Consider the following 11546-nt stretch of genomic DNA (forward strand, 5'->3'; position numbering starts at 1 on the left):
TAGTGAGAATTTGGATCTGTGTGTGTGATATAAAGTGTTAGAGGCTACATAACATGTACTTCACTATTGATGTTGAATATACAAACCAGTATACAACATTTAAAACAGCAACAGTATTGCTATAATTGCTGCCTCACCATATATCACCACTTTATACCGGCTATGCAGGCGGACGCCCCTGCATAGGATAATTGCACATGATAATTGTCCTATTATCATTATCGTAATTTTGCTATAATTGCATTCTTTATCTATGGGCATAAAATAATATAGATACTTAATACACATTTGATCTATATCAATTTGGATACACATTTTTGGCGACACGGGTATTGGGATTGACTGAACGGGCAGATCAAATAATTGCGGACATACCCCTCTGGAGATGCCCAATCTCATCTGATTTTGGAAGCCAAGCAGTGGAGGGCCGGGTCAGTACTCGGATGGGAGACCACCTTGGAACACCCTGGTACTGCAAAAAATTCTTCTGCCCGATCTAGAGTGATCCTCAATAATACCACTTGGCATTCGGTTCTGTATGACTTATGATTTAATTTTCTACGTCAAAATAATCCTGAATAGGATATCTGTAGAACAAATGATGGTCATATACTACACAAAGGAGTTACCGTGATCATAGTAAACCCACTAGCCCATAGATTTGGATTTCTGTTTTTTACTGTGGTACTTAAAACCACATAAATTATACTCAACATAGTGCTATATTTTCGCATAGCTATATTATTCACGTAAAATTTACTCCTACAATCACTTTTTTAACAATGAACCAATAAAGTTATGTTTTATCAGAATTGATTAATATATACCTAATCCTGCTCCCACACAAGAGTCTACTTTCCAACTTTCTATTGTTGGTTTTTCTTGCTTGATACTTTCTTGACTCTAGGGAGCACCACTGATAGCAACACATATTTACAAAAGGATTACTAATCCACATGCACAAGGTTGCTGTATCTATAAGCAATTTAGCGTCATAAATCAGTTTTTCAGAGGGCATCGATAGTTTATTGCAGACTAGTGCGGTCCCAAAAAAAGCTCTTTCCCTATCAAAATCCCACCTGTAACCAACACGGAGGCTTCCATTTCTGAGGATGATACTGGATACGGAGGAACAGAAAGTTTTACTTCCATTGGAAAAGGCATTGGTAATCCAGTCAATGGTGCGGCATGTCCTAAAACCTACCCGGATATCGGTGCATCTATGCATTCGCCTTCTGGGGAAGATGGTCGCCTCTTATGAGGCTCTGCAGTACGGAAGGTTTCATGCGAGGCCCTTCCAGCTGGATCTGCTGGACAAATGGTTCGGATCGCATCTTCACATGCAACAGAGGATACATCTGTCACCAAAAGCCAGATTTCTCTTTTGTGATGGCTTCAGACTTCTAACCTGACCGAGGGTCGAAGGTTCGGTATTCAAAATTGGATTCCCCTAACCACAGACGCAAGCCTCAGAGGTTGGGGAGAAGTCACCCAGGGGGTACAGTTCCAAGGAAAATGTCAAGTCAGGAAACCATTCTTCCGATCAACATTCTGGAACTCAGGGCCATATACAACACCCTGCTACTACCATCGCATCTTCTTCAAAATCACGCCATTCAGGTTCAGTTAGACAATGTGACGGCAGTAACGTACATAAACCGACAGGGCAGAACGAAGAGCAGAGCAGCAATTTCAGAGGTAACAAGAATTCTCCTCTGGGCAGAAAGACTCGCGGTGGCGCTGTCGCCAATCTTCATTCTGGGGGTAGACAACTGGGAAGCGGACTTCCTCAGCAGACACGATCTCCACCCGGGAGAGTGGGACCTTGACCCTCAAGTGTTCGAGTCTTTAACACGTCGGTGGGAAATTCCACAAATATACATGATGGCCTCTCATCTCAACAAGAAGCTAAAGCGGTATTGTTCCAGGTCGAGGGACCCGCAAGCAGTGGCGGTGGACGCTCTGGTGACTCCATGGGTCTGCCAAATGGTTTATGTGTTTCCACCTCTTCCATTGATCCCAAGAATTCGCAAAAGAATAAAAAGGGAAAAGGTTCATGCAATTCTCATTGCTACGGATTGGCCAAGAAGGGCCTGGTCCGCGAATCTACTGGAGATGCTCCTAGAGGACCCGTGGCCTCTACCTCTTCGAGAGGATCTTCTACAACAGGGTCCGTTCATCTATTAAAACTTAACACAGCTACGTTTGACGGCTTGGAAGTTGAGCATCAAATTTTAGCCAATAAAGGCATTCCAAACAAGGTTTTTCCAACCCTGATCCAAGCTAGGAAAGGGGTAATGTCTAAACATTACCACCGTATTTGGAAAAAATATGTCTCGTGGTGCGAAAACAGGAAATTTCCTGCAGCGGAATTTAAACTGGGGTATTTTCTCCTTTTTTTACAGTCGGTTGTGGATGTGGGCCTACGTTTGGGTTCCTTGAAGGTCTAGATTTTGGCCTTATCCTTTTTTATTCCAGAAACGATTGGCCTTCTTCCCTGAGGTTCAGATGTTCTTGAAGGGGGTTCTGCACACCCAACCGCCCTTTGTGCCTCCCATGGCACCTTGGGATCTGAACGTGGTGTTGCAGTTCCTACAATCAGAATGGTTTGAACCTTTACAGGAGGTTGATGTAAAGTTGCTTACGTGGAAGACCGTGACACTATTGGCCTTACCTTCTGCAAGGCGTGTGTCCGAACTGGGGGCGTTGTCTCACGATAGCCCCTATTTGATTTTTCATGAAGATAGAGCTGAAATCAGAACTCATCAGCAATTTCTTCCTAAGGTGGTGTCTGCTTTTCATATCAACCAACCTATTGTGGTTCTGATGCTTACTGACACCTCTGCTACCTCAAAGTCCTTGGATGTTGTGAGGGCTTTGAAGATCTACGTGAAGCGGACAGCTTGTCACAAGAAATCTGACTCGCTGTTTGTTCTCTATAATCCCAAGAAAATTGATGTCCTGCTTCAAAGCAGTCTATTACTTGCTGGATCATGCTTACTATCCAGCATGCTTATTCATCGGCAGGATTGCCGTTTCCTAAAGTACAAGCCCACTTGTCTAGGTCAGTGGGTTCTTCCTGTGCGGCTGCCCGGGGTGTCTTGGCATTACAACTCTGCCGAGCAGCTACTTGATCGGGTTCGAACATGTTTGCTAAGTTCTACAAGTTTGATTCTTTGGCCTCTGAGGACCTCCAGTTTGGTCAATCAGTTCTGCAGGAACCTCAGCACTCTCCCACCCGGTTTGGGAACTTTGGTACATCCCCATGGTACTAATGTGGACCCCAGTATCCTCTAGGACGTGAGAGAAAATATGATTTTAATTACCTACCGGTAAATCCTTTTTCTCGTAGTCCGTAGAGGATACTGGGCGACCGCCCAGTGCTTAGTTTTTCCTGCACTGTTACTTTGTTAAGTAATGTTGTTGGTTCAGCTCAGTGGCATAACTACTGCCCCCGCACCCACTGCGGTTGCTTGGAGGCGCAGGGCTGTGGGGGTGCCGCCGCCACCACCACTGATTGCTGCTGTTTTGGGAAGGACACAGAGGGCACTGATTGGCTCACGAACCGGTACTTCATTTGACATACACGCGGCTGGAGACACAGGAGAGGTGCGCGCTGTGCCTCCCGCTCCTTCCCAAAACAGCAGCGGGGGAGCCCAGGGAGGGTGTGTACCTGGCACTGGGGGGGCATATTTGGCACTAGGGGTATATGTATACCTGGCACTGGGGTATATGTGTACCTGGCACTGGGGGGGCATATTTGGCACTGGGGTATATGTGTAGCTGGCACTGGGGGGCGTATTTGGCACTGGGGTATATGTGTACCAGGCACTGTGGGTATATTTGGCACTGGGGTATACGTGTACCTGGCACTGCGGGGGCATATTTGGCACTGGGGGTTTATGTGTAGCTGGCACTGGGGGGCATATTTGCCACTGGGGGTAAATGTGTATCTGGCACTGGGGGGGGGCATATTTAGCACTGGGGTATATGTGTACCTGGCACTGGGGAGGAATATTTGTCACTGGGGATATATGTGTAGCTGGCACTGGGTGGGCATACTTGGCACTGGGGGTATATGTGTACCTGGCACTGGGGGGGCATATTTGGCACTGGGGGTATACTGTATGTGTACCTGGCACTGGGGGGCATATTTGGCACTGGGGGGCATATTTGGCACTGGGGGTATATGTGTACCTGGCACTGGGGGGGGCATATTTGACACTAGGGGGTATGTATGTATCTATCTGGCATGGGGGGCATAAGGGGCACTGGGGGCATATGTGTATCTGGCACTGTGGGGGAATATCTGGCACTGGGGGCATATGTGGCACTGGAAGCACAGCCCTAGCAACAATCATTACTCCCTGGTTACAAGCACAACACCTATCTCATTAAATTCCTGGCAACAAGCATTACCTTCTAGCAACAAGCATCACAGCCAGTGCATGAAACCCCTGGCAACGAATATTACCCCCTGGCAACAATCTTGAAACCCAGCACATGATACCTCTGGCAACAAGCATGACACCCTGAGCATGAAAACCCCTGGCACAGTGCATGGAACCAAAAGCATGAAACCCCTGGCAATGAGCAGGTAATTTAAAAGTATTTGGAAGCCTTCTTGTAGGACTTAATGTGTAATGGGCATTGCGGTGTGGCATAATGTATAACGGACATTGCGGTGTGTGTCATAATGTGTCACAGGCATTACGCTGTGTGGCATACTATATCACGGGCATTGTGGTATGTGGTATAATGCCTCAGGGGCATTGCAGTGTGTGGCATAGGGTATAACGGGCATTGCTGTATGTGTCACAGGCATTACGGTGTGTGGTATACTATATCACGGGCATTGTGGTATGTGGTATAATGTCTCAGGGTCATTGCAGTGTGTGGCAGAATGTATCACGGACATTGCAGAGTGTGGCATAATGTATCATGGACATTACGGTGTGTGTCATAATGTGTCACAGGCATTGTATGTGCTATAATGCATCAGGGGCATTGCAGTGTGTAGCATAATGTATAACGGAGCATTGCAATGCGTGTCATAATGTGTCACAGGCATTGCGGGGTGTGGCATAATGTGTTGGGGCATTATGGTGTGTGGCATATTGTGTCATGGGTATTATTGCATGTGGCATAATGTCTAAGTGCCATTGCAGTATGTGGCACAATGTATACTGGGCATTACTATAAGGAGGAAAAATGACAAATAATGTAAGGGGCATGAATCAGGATTATTTTTTCCTGTGGTGGCCAACGTCTGGGCATGCAGGTTGCAAAACTGGAGTATAATGTAGTCTTTTCCTGCAAAGCCATGCCCCTTTTGTGACGCGCATCATTGGCGCACACAGATTCATCACTTTACTAGTGGCAATTATGAAGGGGGGGGCGCCAGAGAATGTTTTGGCTTGGGAGAGAAAATTTTCTAGTTACGCCACTGGTTCAGCTGTTGCTGTTTCTGTTCAAGTTGGTTAGTATGGCATTCCTCTTGTTTGTGTGCGCTGGTTCAAATCTCACCACTTTTCTGTTACATCCTTCATCTGGATATGTCCGTCTGCTCGGGCACAGTTTCTAGACTGAGTCTGGTAGGAGGGGCAGGAGCCAGTGCACACTATTGATTTCTTAAAGTGCACAAGGCTCCTAGTGGACCCATTTATACCCCATGGTACTAATGTGGACCCCAGTATCTTCTACAGACTACGAGAAAAGGATTTACCAGTAGGTAATTAAAATCCTATTATTACAGACTAAGCAACATAATATTAATCTAATGAGAAGCCAAACAAACATATAGAAGCTAGGTAGTACAGTACGCTGATTATTTACAGCTTGCAGAACCCCCTGTTGTCATGCTGGGGGGGTTAACATGTCATGCCCTGATGGGATATGTCTACGTAAACAGTAGAAAGAAAAAGGAGACAATATAAACGCAAAAATAACCTTCAGTGCTTCCCTATCTAATTACATCCTCTATGTACAGTGCACATAACATCACATATTTTGTCTCTTTACTCTCACACCCTCCTGACACTTGGCCAACATTGCGGAGTGATCATATCATACAACCCATTAAGAATCTAGCAATCTGGTGGACTATTATGCACTAGGTAGCATCTATCTTTGAGTATCAATGCTATATATTGTAAGCTTGCGAGCAGGGTCTTCCTACCTCTATGTCTGTCTGTTTTTACCCAGTTTTGTTCTATTACTGTTGTTCTAATTGTAAAGCGCAACGGAATATGCTGCGCTATATAAGAAACTGTTAATAAATAAAATAAATAAATAAAAGTAAAGTATAAAACAAATTATTAATATGAGAGCAATAGAAAATTAAGCTAAAAGAAATATGAAAGGAAATATACTATAAGACACTAAATAAGAAACGAAGTGAAAAAAGATTTGATAACACACAAACAAGCAGATGATAAATGAAAACCAAGAAAAGAACATTAAGAAAAAGTACAGTCTGCCAGGCAGCAGTATCATGTCCTTGGTAATTTATATAAGACAACATACTGAAGTATACTGACAAATCCTAACAACTCTGCCCTGTCCCCACCCCCTTCCCCCCACAAATGGTTCACCTACATGTGTCAGTCAAATATTTCTTAAACAGGGAAAGACCCACAACTCAGAGTTTAAAATTGTCTGAGGCATACAAGTCATTCTTGTGCTTCATGGTCTGTAATGGAGCATTCTCCTGTAGGAAAATTTTAGTGAGGGTGTGTCAGCACAAACGTGGCCTATGTGGAGTTGGCTATAAGTTTAAATTTGGATGTTTTGAGATGCATCTTTTGCAACAAGTATAGATTGGTGCACAGATTGGTGCACAGATGATGATGATCAATAGTATCAAAGCAAGTATATTTAAAGGGGTCAGGCTGAGAGCAAGATACAAACAAGTCTGCACACAGGCAAACAAATGTTTATTTTTTGTCTATGCCCGCAATAGAAGTGCACATTTAGACACATTTTTATATACATAGATATACCCCATAGAAGAGCTTTGTAGTAGCATAAGCATAAAATCACAGACTCAGCTATAGCAAGATGCAAGTACAGCCACAGCTGTGTCTTACACAGAGTCAGACCCTGAGCATATAATAGTGTAATACAGTCCCAATTGGAGGCAATGTACAGTTTCAAATCAATGGGCATTTAGCCCTGTAGGCACATAAAGCCAGTTTAAATTAGAGATGAGCGGGTTCGGTTCGCCGAGAACCGAACTCCACGTGTCAAACACGGGTCCGACCCCGGCTCGGTTGTTCCCGCCTGACTCGGAAAACCAGAACGAGGCAAAACGTCATCATCCCGTTGTCGGATTCTCGCGAGTTTTGGATTCCATATAAAGAGCCGCACGTCGCTGCCATTTTCACTCGGGCATTGTAGAGGGTACAGAGAGGACGTGGCTACATTCTCTCAGTGTCAGTGCTCAGTATCAGTGCTCAGTATCAGTGTTTATTGCTGCTCACTAATACTAGTACAGTGTCTCTCTTGTGCTGCATCTTGCTGCTGTAGGGTGCTGTGGTAGTAGTGTCCTGTGACCGTACATCGGTCATCATCATTCCAGTCACAGTGGTATCTGGGGGGTGACAATTCCAGAGTACTTTTGTGCTGCTCAGTAATACTAGTACAGTGTCTCTCATGTGCTGCATCTTACTGCTGTAGGGTGCTCTGGTAGTAGTGTCCTGTTACTGTGTATCGTTCATCATTATTCCAGTCACAGTGGTATCTGGGGGGTGACAATTCCAGAGTGCTTTTGTGCTGCTCAGAAATACTAGTACAGTGTCTCTCATGTGCTGCATCTTACTGCTGTAGGGTGCTCTGGTAGTAGTGTCCTGTTACTGTGTATCGTTCATCATCATCATTCCAGTCACAGTGGTATCTGGGGGGTGACAATTCCAGAGTGCTTTTGTGCTGCTCAGTAATACTAGTACAGTGTCTTGTGCTGCATCTTGCTGCTGTAGGGTGCTCCGGTAGTAGTGTCCTGTGACTGTACATCGGTCATCATCATTCCAGTCAGAGTGGTATCTGGGGGGTGACAATTCCAGAGTGCTTTTGTGCTGCTCACTAATACTAGTACAGTGTCTTGTGCTGCATCGTGCTGCTCAGTGTCAGTTCTCAGTAGTATCATCAGTGCTCAGTATCAGTGCTCAGTAGTATCATCAGTGCTCAGTATCACTGCTCATGGGGCCTAATTCTGAGTTGATCGCAGCATCAAATTTGTTAGCAGTTGGGCAAAACCATGTGCACTGCTGGGGGGCGGGCAGATATAACATGGGCAGAGAGAGTTAGATTTGGGTGGGGTGTGTTCAAACTGAAATCTAAATTGCAGTGTAAAAATAAAGCAGCCAGTATTTAACCTGCACAGAAACAATATAACCCACCCAAATCTAACTCTCTCTGCACATGTTGTATATGCCCCCCTGCAGTGCACATGGTTTTGCCCAATTGCTAACAAACTTGCTGCTGCGATCAACTCAGAATTACCCCCATTGTCTTGTGGTGCTCAGTAATACTACATTACTAAACTAGTACAGTGTCTTGTGCTGCATTGTGCTACTCAGTATCAGTGCTCAGTAGTATCATCAGTGCTCAGTATCACTGCTCATTGTCTTTTGGTGCTCAGTAATACTACATTACTAATACTAGTACAGTGTCTTGTGCTAATCGTGCTGCTCAGTGTCAGTTCTCAGTAGTATCATCAGTGCTCAGTATCAGTGCTCAGTAGTATCATCAGTGCTCAGTATCACTGCTCATTGTCTTGTGGTGCTCAGTAATACTACATTACTAATACTAGTACAGTGTCTTGTGCTGCTCAGTGTCAGTTCTCAGTAGTGTCAGTTCTCAGTATCACTGCTAAGTAGTATCATCAGTGCTCAGTAGCACTGGTCAGTGCTCAGTGTCTTGTGCTGCTCATTGTCGGCCATTTGTTATAATTCCTGTGATACTGGCTTTTAATTCTAGTGATTTTGTCATTTTCTTCCAGTGATTTGGACCAATAATTCCATTGATTAGAATGAATAATTCCTGTGATACTGGCTTTTAATTCTAGTGATTGATTTTGTCACTTTCTTCCAGTGATTTGGACAAATAATTCCATTGATTAGAACAAATAATTCCAGTGACATTGCCTTATAATTCACATGATACTGGAGTCTAATTCTAGATGGGCCAGGTGTTTGTGTCGCTTAGCTTAGCCATCCAGTGACCGCCATCCAGCGACATTGGTGCACCTCTTTTTTTCATTGCATCATGTGCTGTTTGGGGACTATTTTTGAATTGCCATCCTGTCTGACACTGCAGTGTCACTCCTAGATGGGCCAGGTGTTTGTGCCGCCCACTTGGGTCGCTTAGCTTAGTCATCCAGCGACCTCAGGGCAAATTTCAGGAATAAAAATAATATTGTGAGGTGTTCAGAATAGACTGGAAATTAGTGGAAATTATTGTTATTGAGGTTAATAATACTATAGGATCAAAATTACCCCCAAATTCTACGATTTTAGCTGTTTTTGAGGTTTTTAAAAATAATCACCCGAATCCAAAACGCATCCGAATCCAAAACCCGAAAGGGTGGTTTTGCCAAAACGCATCTGAATCCAAAACACGACCGTGGACCAGAATCCAAAACGAAAACACAAAACCCGAAAAATGCCCGCTGCACATCTCTAGTTTAAATGATTACCAAATTTGCGGCAGTTCTTTGGGTTCAAAATTAGCAGTGATCTGAAGCGGCAAAGAAGTAGAGTGCAGAGAAATGTTGGCTCTTGTCCACTGTTGATATGCTGGAAATCCCAGATGATATATTGTGTCCAAGCGATATGGCAGATGCCCCATATAGTAATGTCTACTGACCAACATGCTATCATCTGATGCATTTCACTGCTAATTCACGGCTTTATCAGGTGACAGCACATTTCTCAGTGACAAACAAATATTTTCATGGTAGAAAAGGTCAGAAATACTGACTCTACTGGATCAGATGAAGAGAATTAGTTTCTCTATTAATCAAACAGTGGAAGAAGTTGCCCAAATTAATAAAGTGGCTTTGCAAAATAGAATTGCAATGGACCAATTGTTGGTAGCTGAAGATGTTACATGTGCTGCAGTAATGAAGTTAGTTTGTCTGCAAGTAGCAGAAACAAAGAAATGTATTTTTCGGTGTAATAAATAACTTTTATTGGTCAGTGTAAATAAAATATGTTTGCAGCAGTCAATGGCAACATCTAAAGTTAAACATTTTAAAACATTATATATTTTTTAACATGTAGGAATTTGTAGGAAATTTCTTCTACTGTATGTCATTTTGTAGAGTGAAGATATCAGTGGCACAATAATAAATTATTAATTGTGATTAGACATCATGTTATCGCTTTCATGTTATAAGATATCAGTTTTTTTCATTTTCTCTTTCTTGTTTCAATACCTTATTTTTTGACACTGGGAGAGCACTGCTAACAATGTAACACAGCAAATATCATAAATAAGCCCTAATTGTTGGCTTCAGTTAAACTGAATTATTGTACTGGTCCTGTGCAGTATTCTCCCCTTTCTCCCCACTAATTTGTTTGTGCGATAATAATTCAGAATATATTGAGCATCTGAACAATAGTCAGGAATTGCAAAAAGACTTGAGAAAGGGTGGAGCTCTTTATGGTGGTGAGGATCAAGTGTTGCTAATCTTTTCTCTAAAATAATACAATATATTTGGCATAATTATTTTAGGTGTTTATAGGCTTCAAGTGTGGACTTATTGGGAGTCATTCCGAGTTGATCGCTAGTGAAAAATGTTCGCAGCGATTAAGTGAAAAAGCGGCACTTCTGTGCATGCGTATGCGGCGCAGTGCATACGCGCGACGTACTTTCACAACCGGCGATGTATTTTTACACAGGGTCTAGCAAAGCTTTTCAGTCGCAATGGCAGCCGAGTGATTGACAGGAAAGGGGCGTTTCTGGGTGTCAACTGACCATTTTCAGGGAGTGCTCGAAAAAAACACAGTCATGCTAGGAAAAATGCAGGCGTGGCTGAGCAAACGCAGGGCGTGTTTGTGATGTCAAATCCGGAACTGAATGGTATGAAGTGATCGCAAGCGCTGAGTAGGTCAGGAGCTACTCTAAAACTGCACAATTTTTTTTTGTAGCCGCTCTGCGATCCTTTCGTTCGCACTTCTGCTTAGCTAACATACACTCCAAGAGGGCGGCGGCTTAGCGTTTGCTTGGCTGCTACAAACTGCTAGCGAGCGATCAACTCGGAATGACCACCATAGTTTCTGTAGAATGTATTAAAGGATTTTAGAAGTTAACATAAAAAAAGAAATGACTGACTTAATTATAGAGCAACAATCACAAGTTATGTACAGTATATTGATTTGTAGAAGTATGAAACTCTTACTGATGCAGTCCATATGCATCCATAGAAGCAGGAAATGAGGGAGAGAGTAATGTTGAACATTAGAGAATATTCACATATATTGTCACTGTATTAGTCACTCCAAAGATTTATACAAAAAATTAGGGACAAGTCCATCTAATGTGTT

General features: G+C 43.4%; 1 pseudogene; it reads left to right on the forward strand.

Moving 5' to 3' along the window:
- Positions 1–361: 361 nt before the first annotated feature.
- LOC134937302 (5S ribosomal RNA) lies at positions 362–481 on the forward strand (annotated as a pseudogene).
- The last annotated feature ends 11065 nt before the right edge of the window (positions 482–11546 follow it).

This window comes from Pseudophryne corroboree, chromosome 6 (assembly GCF_028390025.1).
Source record: "Pseudophryne corroboree isolate aPseCor3 chromosome 6, aPseCor3.hap2, whole genome shotgun sequence".
NCBI classification, from domain to species: domain Eukaryota; kingdom Metazoa; phylum Chordata; class Amphibia; order Anura; family Myobatrachidae; genus Pseudophryne; species Pseudophryne corroboree.